We start from the raw sequence: 7749 nt of genomic DNA, 5'->3' as shown, positions 1-7749 counted from the left end.
TTGCCACAACAACCTCTATTCTTTGTTGTTAATGGTTAATTTCCATGTCAGTAAAACTGAGATAATGTTGGTCTTTTCCTTCTCTTCTTTTTTGACTCTAAGGTTTTGTTCTTTATCTTAAGTAACAAGACTAAAGAATCCAGTAAACACGTTGGAAAATTAAGTAACATACTGATATTTTTCAAATAGAATACCTGGACTTCACAATTCATTTTTGGTGGAAGGATATAGAATATCTAATTCTAACATTTAAAAAAAGTATTAAAATAGGTGGTTAAGGTGAAACTATATTATGATAGTGTACTGGAAAAAAATTCTGTGGCTCAAAGATCCAGACCTTGGATACATTAATTATAAAGGAGTTCTGCAAAAGGTAGAGCACTGTTCTGATTAACTGTAGGGAAGTATCCCATGTTTGATCAGTTTCAGAATAGGGAGTTGCAGAGTTCCACAGCTCTGCAAAAAGTAAGTTATGGAGAAATAACAGTTGAAAACAGATGTGAGAGAATACCAACATTCACTGGAAGGCTTTTAATCACACTGGGTACTATTAATAGCTTCCCTGAGATCACAGGAAGAGATCTGTGAAGTAAGACCTGAAGTAAGGAACAGGCTGCCAAAGATAAATCACCCAAGTTTTTCATCAGCCATCAGTGTTTGCAAAATGAAATGCTTGTGACATTGGTTGTGTTTGTAGCAAAAGCCATTATCTCTCCACAGTTTGTGATCTTCAGTCTCAGTATTGTTAATGATGGTGTTCATCTCACCTGACATTGCATCTGACAGTCATGTGATAGTTACTCTAGTTTCCTAATGAAGGACAGAAATAGGCACCTCTGGGATATTAGTTTTATCCTAATGAATGGAGTCAAAATAATGGGAAGTTTTGATGGCATTTCTTCAGTGGCAAAGGAAGTCTTGGGAAGAGGCTGGCGCAATTTCCACAGAAACCTGGTGTTCTGAGGGAGTTCTTCATTTCTCACCCTTTGCTCCCACACTATTCCCAGTAAAAGCTGTTCTCTGCAGGCTGAAGGTGCACTTAGTTCAGAACTCACACTGATGAGGATCCTCTTTGGCAGAGATGTGGAGAGGAAAACCTGAAGCATAGAGGAAATTAGAGGACAAAGGTAAGACCCCTCCCTGAGCATGTGTCTTTGCACATACAGCATAAGCACCTTTTATCTTGATCTCGTATAAGCTCTGAAGAATCCTGCAGTTACATTGGCCAAAGTCCATGTCCTTTCTTCCCAATGTCTCAGTCTGCCTGCCCCAGTCTCACTGTATCTGGGGGTCTCTCCACAACCTCCAGCAGACAGGCGTAGATTTGTTGTTTTCATTTTGAATGTGGTGGAAGGGGGCATTGAGCAACTGCATTGGCCTCACTCAAAATTGATTGCTGCAGATTGCTGCAGATGAGGTTTTTAAAAAAATAACACAAGTACCTTCTGATACTAGCAGATTAATTGTGATAAAAGAAACATTCCCAGATGTCCAGGGTTGCCCTTTCTAATCTTACATCTGTGATCATCTGGAGATCATGACATAATTTGGTTCCATCTGAAACATTCAATAGGGAAAACCAGATTCTGCAGACTCAATCATATGCTGATTTAATGCTTTCAGAGTATTGACACTTTGGCTGATGTGGATCTCATTAACGTTATCAAGGCCACATCAAAGCAAGTCAGAAAATCTGGTGGAAGAGCGTCTCTGCCAGCTTTACTCTTGTCATGATGCTACTACTTGCTGAAATTTCACAGAACTACAATGAAAACTATTCGAAGGGATAAGGGCAGGCATGCAATTCCTATGAATGGAAGAGCCATCCTACAGTACAGTCTATACTTGTAATGACTGTACATTACTCATGCAATTATGGCACTAAACCATTAGTATTTGATGAGTGAACAGGAGGAACAGTAAGAAGAGGAAAAGGACTCCTTTCATTTCCTTCTAACTAGTGTCTACAAAAGAATATTTAAGAATATTTATGCCTCTCTCCTGGTCCTCTATATTTTTTTTTTTTTCACTCTCAATAGGCAATGGCTAGCCCACTGTACTAAGCACAGGACTGGAGGGAGGGAGCACTGAGGAGGAAGAGAGGAAAGGATTGAACAGAGAAGCAATGTTTCTAATGAAAGGATGGGGCTGGAGCAACAAACCAGAGTTTTGGGGATTTTCAGTCTTAAACAGGTAAGTAATATCTTCCCTCCATTGTTTCCTACCCTGAGTATGAGAAGCTTCTCTTCGGCACCCTCACTAATTTCCAAATAAAAATGCATTACAGGGACCATGCTGTAGTTACTCTTTTTATAGTTTCACCACCAGGGGAGGGAACATGATAACATCAGAAATAGTTTCGTTACAAGCTCTGTGCTGAAGGGCTAATGGGAAATGAAGAGAATACAGTGTTCCCCATTCTCAGGTCATATTTAATAATTTGTATTTTATTTCTGTCTTTGCTTAAAAAAAAAAATCAGAAACTCCCTGGTAATTTAGGAAGCTAAATAACATTTTAAAAATGGATTGAAAACCAATTTCACAGTTTTTAGAACATCAATGTGGCAGGATTATCTACTAGCTCTTCTACTGGAATTATAAAAGGAAAATGTGATTATAATTGTCTAATCACATACTCAAAACACAGTAACAATAGAATATTTATTATGTGCTTTCATATTTTGTTTTATATGTTAATTGTATATTAGCAGACTTTTTATATATGCATATAATTGTATGTCTGTATATGCATGCATATATAGAACACCCAGATTGGAAGGGACCCTGAAAGCTCATCTGGTAAGTGTGTATATAAAACTTCATATTTTTCTGTCTAAAATACATATACACATGTTCCCAAGAGCCTACATTTCTTTGAAATTCATTGGCTTTAGTTTTCTAAGTTTACTTTGGAGCCTTGAAATTCTAATCTTTGCTAGGTTTCTATGAAAGGTGAGAACCACTGCTCCATAAGTTGAACTACATTAAGATGGCTCTAGCTTCACACTTGAGTTCTATACATATTGTCTTGTAGAGATGCAAAAAAGTGAGTTTCTGTGAGAAAGAAAGGGCACTTTTCTTGCAGTGAAAGGGCAAGTTGTAGAAGAGTCTGAGCATTCCTGCAGGTTTACATCCTTTGAAAGATATCTTCTCTTCTGTATAGGACAAAGCTTATAATGTCTTGCAAATCCAAAGGTGGGCGGGTTGGATACCAAAATGATAAAAGGAAGGATGATCTTGTAGCATTTTTAAAGGAGGATGTTCAATAAAATACTTTAGTTCCCTGGCAGTTGCTTTGTTGTACAGGAGGTATTTTCTGTCTGAAATAATTTTAGCAAATGCTGTACCATGGTTTCAGAAATTTGTGAGACAGATTTGCAAAATTCCATAAATTACTCTTTAAGTTCTAAATGTGACATTCAATTGTTCTTAAACTGTACAGCAGCACTGAACCCCCTGGGCAGGAGAAGTCCAGCACCAGACACTAGAACTGTCTCCCCTGCAAGCCGGGCAAAGACTGAACCACCGCCAGGTAAGAGACTGCCAAAAACCACACGGCTTCCCCCCAGCCCCCTCCCCCAGAACCATTCCAATGGTATACCAAGGCATTGGCCTCACCTTTTGTCTCTTAATAGAGGTCTATTTTCCATTTCCATGACAACAAATGGGGAGAAAATTCCCTGAAGGACCCTAACGCCAAACAATAGGGAAGATTTCCAAAGAGCAAGTAACGAAAATGGGCAACATGCAGCTTCATTCCTATGCAAACTACATAGAACTTTTGCCTAATGTTTTTATTTATATTCATCCATTTACATTGCTTAGGTACTGGCATTTGTTTTGCAGCTTTCAGTAGTGCTTTCAAGCCATAACTACTCCATAAATTGCAAGTGTTCCACATAACACATCACTGTAAACGACAGATGACCCCCAGTCTACCTTCTCACTAAGAAGAAGACAGCAGCGCTCTGATAAATAAGATTACGTTTTTGCCTTGAAAACAAGATTTTCATGTCTCTTGTAAGCAGCAAGTTTGAAAAATAAGTTTGAAAAATATCTGTAGCAATTCATCTGACCAGAAAAAACTTGCAACTTTCTTCTTCGAGTTAGTTTGCCTTTCAAATTAAAATAGGATGCACGCCTTCAATTTTATCAGTTGTCTGCAAAGCCACTGCGAACAGATTTTTAAGACACCCAGATATCTGCTCCACAATGTTAGAAAACTGAAGAGTCACTGAGCCATTGATATCTTCTTTCTTCTTCCCATAATATGTCCTCTAAGAAAAAATCCTCATGTCTTTAGGAAAAGTACAAGCTCCTTTGACCTAAAAACTGGGCACACAGAATTGCTAAAGTTTAAGTAGAACAAGAAACAAGATTACATAAGGAAAGTGAAATATTAGCAGAAGTAAAATAATCAAACTTCTCAACACATTTTAGTATATTTGATTCACCATGAATGTAGATGAATAGATGCATGGGTAATCAGGGAGTTTAACTGTTAGTGTATAAATTTTTATTTTCAAATAGTGGTGGGTTCATTCATAAAAATATTAATTTCCATTATTTGCTTACTCTGTGTCTCTAGCGTCCTCTTTTTTGAATATTTTGACCTTGATGACATTGAATATTTCAAAGCCTCAGGTCTCAGACACCCACATCTTCCCTTTTTCCTGAAATTCTAGTTCTCAATATCTAATTTTGATGGTTTTCTTAGAATTGATTTTGAAATAATCTCTATAAACAGCACTTCTATGTCAGTAATTGACACCATGTGCAAACGTAGTTACACAGAACGTAGAGATGTTCTTAAAGTGGAAGGGATAAAGTATTAGGCCAAATAAGCTTTGAAGTTACCACATATTTGTTTGTTAAATAACCTTAAAGAGACTTATTTGAATCCAGGGTACATGGCAAAGCTACAATAATCAAAGATACTGAAAAAAAAGTAATTTATTTTTTCTTTTCTCTGGTTTTATTTTTTTTTTTATCTCTTGTATCTTATGGCTTAAATGATACCTTATATCAAAACCCATCAGTAACAAAAGTCCATCTAGTTTTGGAAAACAGCTGTAATACTGAGGTATTAATTCATGTAGTTACTGTATCTGGATCTCAACAGAGTCATATTACAACTACATATCTCAGATCTAGACACTTCAGATATTTCTCCCCCCTTTTTGAGACCCTTTTGATACCTTGGTTATTTTTCACAGCTATACCATCCATATTCTAGCTCTATGTAGATACATAGATGGATATAGATACATGTAGTGTAAAAGATCCCCAAATGCAATACACCAGTCCCCCACCATTCATGCTCTTGAAAATAGTTGTTAATCATATTATTTAATCCACCAGAGACAGATTTGTAAGTATTGTGGTAATACTAGTGATGGATGAAGTAAAGGAGAGGAGAATGGAATAGGAAAGATGCCAGAACCAGGTCCTTCATTGTGATACAATCATTTGCCCTTGTAAATTGTCCATGCATGATTCTTCTTGTGCTTCTCTCCTTCTCTGAATGAAAAGGAAGAGGATGGAAAGTATTTCAGCCCTCACCAGTGCAAGCAGAGTAGAACGTTTATTACACTAGATTTTAAAAACATTGATAGATATACACATCAGTTGTTGCCAGATGAAACATAACATTTTAATGCATACTCTATTTATTTATCAAATATCTTTCTAATAAAATTTTTGAGGGGCAGCTGTGGTATCTCTAAGTAGTATTTTTCTCTCTGAATAGGAAATCAACTTGTAAATGAATACAGAACTTCACTAGGTAGAATTATGACATGACAGACCATTTCACTGTCAAAGAACTACAATTTATGGTATTAAACATCAGTTCTTTTACTAAAATGGTGATGTAATGAGAGCTAAGAGCATTTGACAGATTTCAGGGGAAAAAAGAGCAGTTCGTATCTGTTTATGAAAGTGAATTGCCCTTAAAAATAAATTGATTCATCAGTGTTCATAGTATTTAATCAGCAGACAGAATAATTGATAGCTTTATTGCTCAAGCCAATTATCATGTATGTACCTATCCCTATGTTATGAAGATATTCCTAACTCTTCAGTCTCTGCACTTAATAATCCGGAGCCACAATTAGCTAATGATAAAACCAGCTCTCTCATAAATTGTTTTCCAGGATGCAATGACACATGAGATATTTGTTCAAATTTATCTGCAGCAATATGAAACTGCAAGGCTGTGTTTACATCAGTGCTGCTGTAGATGACTGAATTCATTCAAAGCAGAAGAGAAAACTGGCTATGTCTGCAGAATAATGTTATTACTCTTGACTCCCTGCTAGCATCTTTCTCTGTTTGATCCTGTCCTCACAAACCTGTAATCATCAAGTCCCAGGCAGCATGCTCTTTAATGTGAAAATTGAAATAGGCTCAGAAGATTACTTTGGAACTCAGGTACCACAGGATTGTGCCCGGCTTTGGGATGCGACACAATGCAGAGACAGGCAGCTGTAGTGCTGCTTAAATTGTGGACATATGGAATGGGATCAAAACAGTCCAGTAGGCAATGTGGGAGTGCTGCCAGGAGGATCTTGCAGGAGAGTGTTTCATTGTCACCTTCACTTCATGGAGATAAAAGCTTAGCAGGAAGCAAGTGAATAGTTCTGGTGCTGATTACAGAAGGCAAGAAGAGCTCCTGGAGAGAGGCTGTAAAAATAGTAGGTTAAAAGTCCTGAGTGACACTGCTAATTTGGAGGCTTTAATCCTGTGTCTAGATTTCATTATTGATGACACCTTTGTAAGTAAAGCATTTCTGTAAGGACCTATGTCTCAATGTTGGAAACTCAATTACACATTGTGTGAATGTGGGTTGATTAGCTAGTGACCTTCCACTAAAAGGCAATGGCCCTGGGCTTCTTTTTAACATTGTGAAGGTGGCATTTTGCTGTGAATACTCACTTGCTAAAAAAATATGCTCAATGTGTTTTTAAAACTGTATTTCAAGGCCAAATTTAGCTGTTCTTATCTGAAAAGTTCCAGTGAGGCACTGTCCAAAAAACACTGTCTCTTTTAAATTAAAGACTTCAGATGTGTGTATGTTCAATATCTAAGTAAAATGATGCTTTGGTAATAGGTTTTTTATTTCACTGTGCTAAGATTTCAAGCATAACCAGTTCTCTGTTACTGTATCTTACTGAATGGGATAAACAGATTGTGTGGTGATTTTAGGAGCTCATATTCTCCTGTCCTTGACTATGACTAAACAGATAATGGCACTTGAATTGGCATTCATATGATCAAAGTGTATAGATATTTGAAGACAAATACATAAATGAGGAATTATAATTACATTTTTGGCTGCGCTTCAGAGAAGATAATTCTGCATTTCAAGACACTGAACACTCAGGTAATGTCAAATGTAACTATCATTAAGGTGAATCATCTTCTAATAAGTGTACAGTGCCTATGACATTGAGAACAGAGATTGAAGTGGGCTGTAAACTTTCCTCTTGCTCTATGTTTATTGTATACTATTATTCCGACTGCTTATATACTATAGAAATATTGACTTACTTAAATGTTTCTCATGACAATAAAAAAGTGTCTGGAAAGCTGTTTATCAGGAAAGATTGAAAGCAGCCATGATATTAAGACTTCCATTTTATCATACCTGTATTGGCAGAAAAAGTAGAGCAGGCACAGATGAAAACATCATATAGAATTCTACTGATGGCTATTGCATGCACAGAAAAGAGGAGATTAACAAGACGG

At 36.8% G+C, this 7749-nt stretch overlaps 1 long non-coding RNA gene across 1 annotated transcript; it reads left to right on the top strand.

Moving 5' to 3' along the window:
* The first annotated feature begins 923 nt into the window (after window positions 1–923).
* Window positions 924–3522, top strand: LOC109144944. Its single transcript, XR_002046007.1, has 3 exons — window positions 924–1127; window positions 2040–2193; window positions 3443–3522. It is a non-coding gene; the product is annotated as an uncharacterized LOC109144944 (long non-coding RNA).
* Window positions 3523–7749: the final 4227 nt, after the last annotated feature.

This window comes from Corvus cornix, chromosome 3, assembly GCF_000738735.6.
Source record: "Corvus cornix cornix isolate S_Up_H32 chromosome 3, ASM73873v5, whole genome shotgun sequence".
NCBI lineage: Eukaryota > Metazoa > Chordata > Aves > Passeriformes > Corvidae > Corvus > Corvus cornix.
This window is presented reverse-complemented; position numbering and strand designations above follow the sequence as displayed.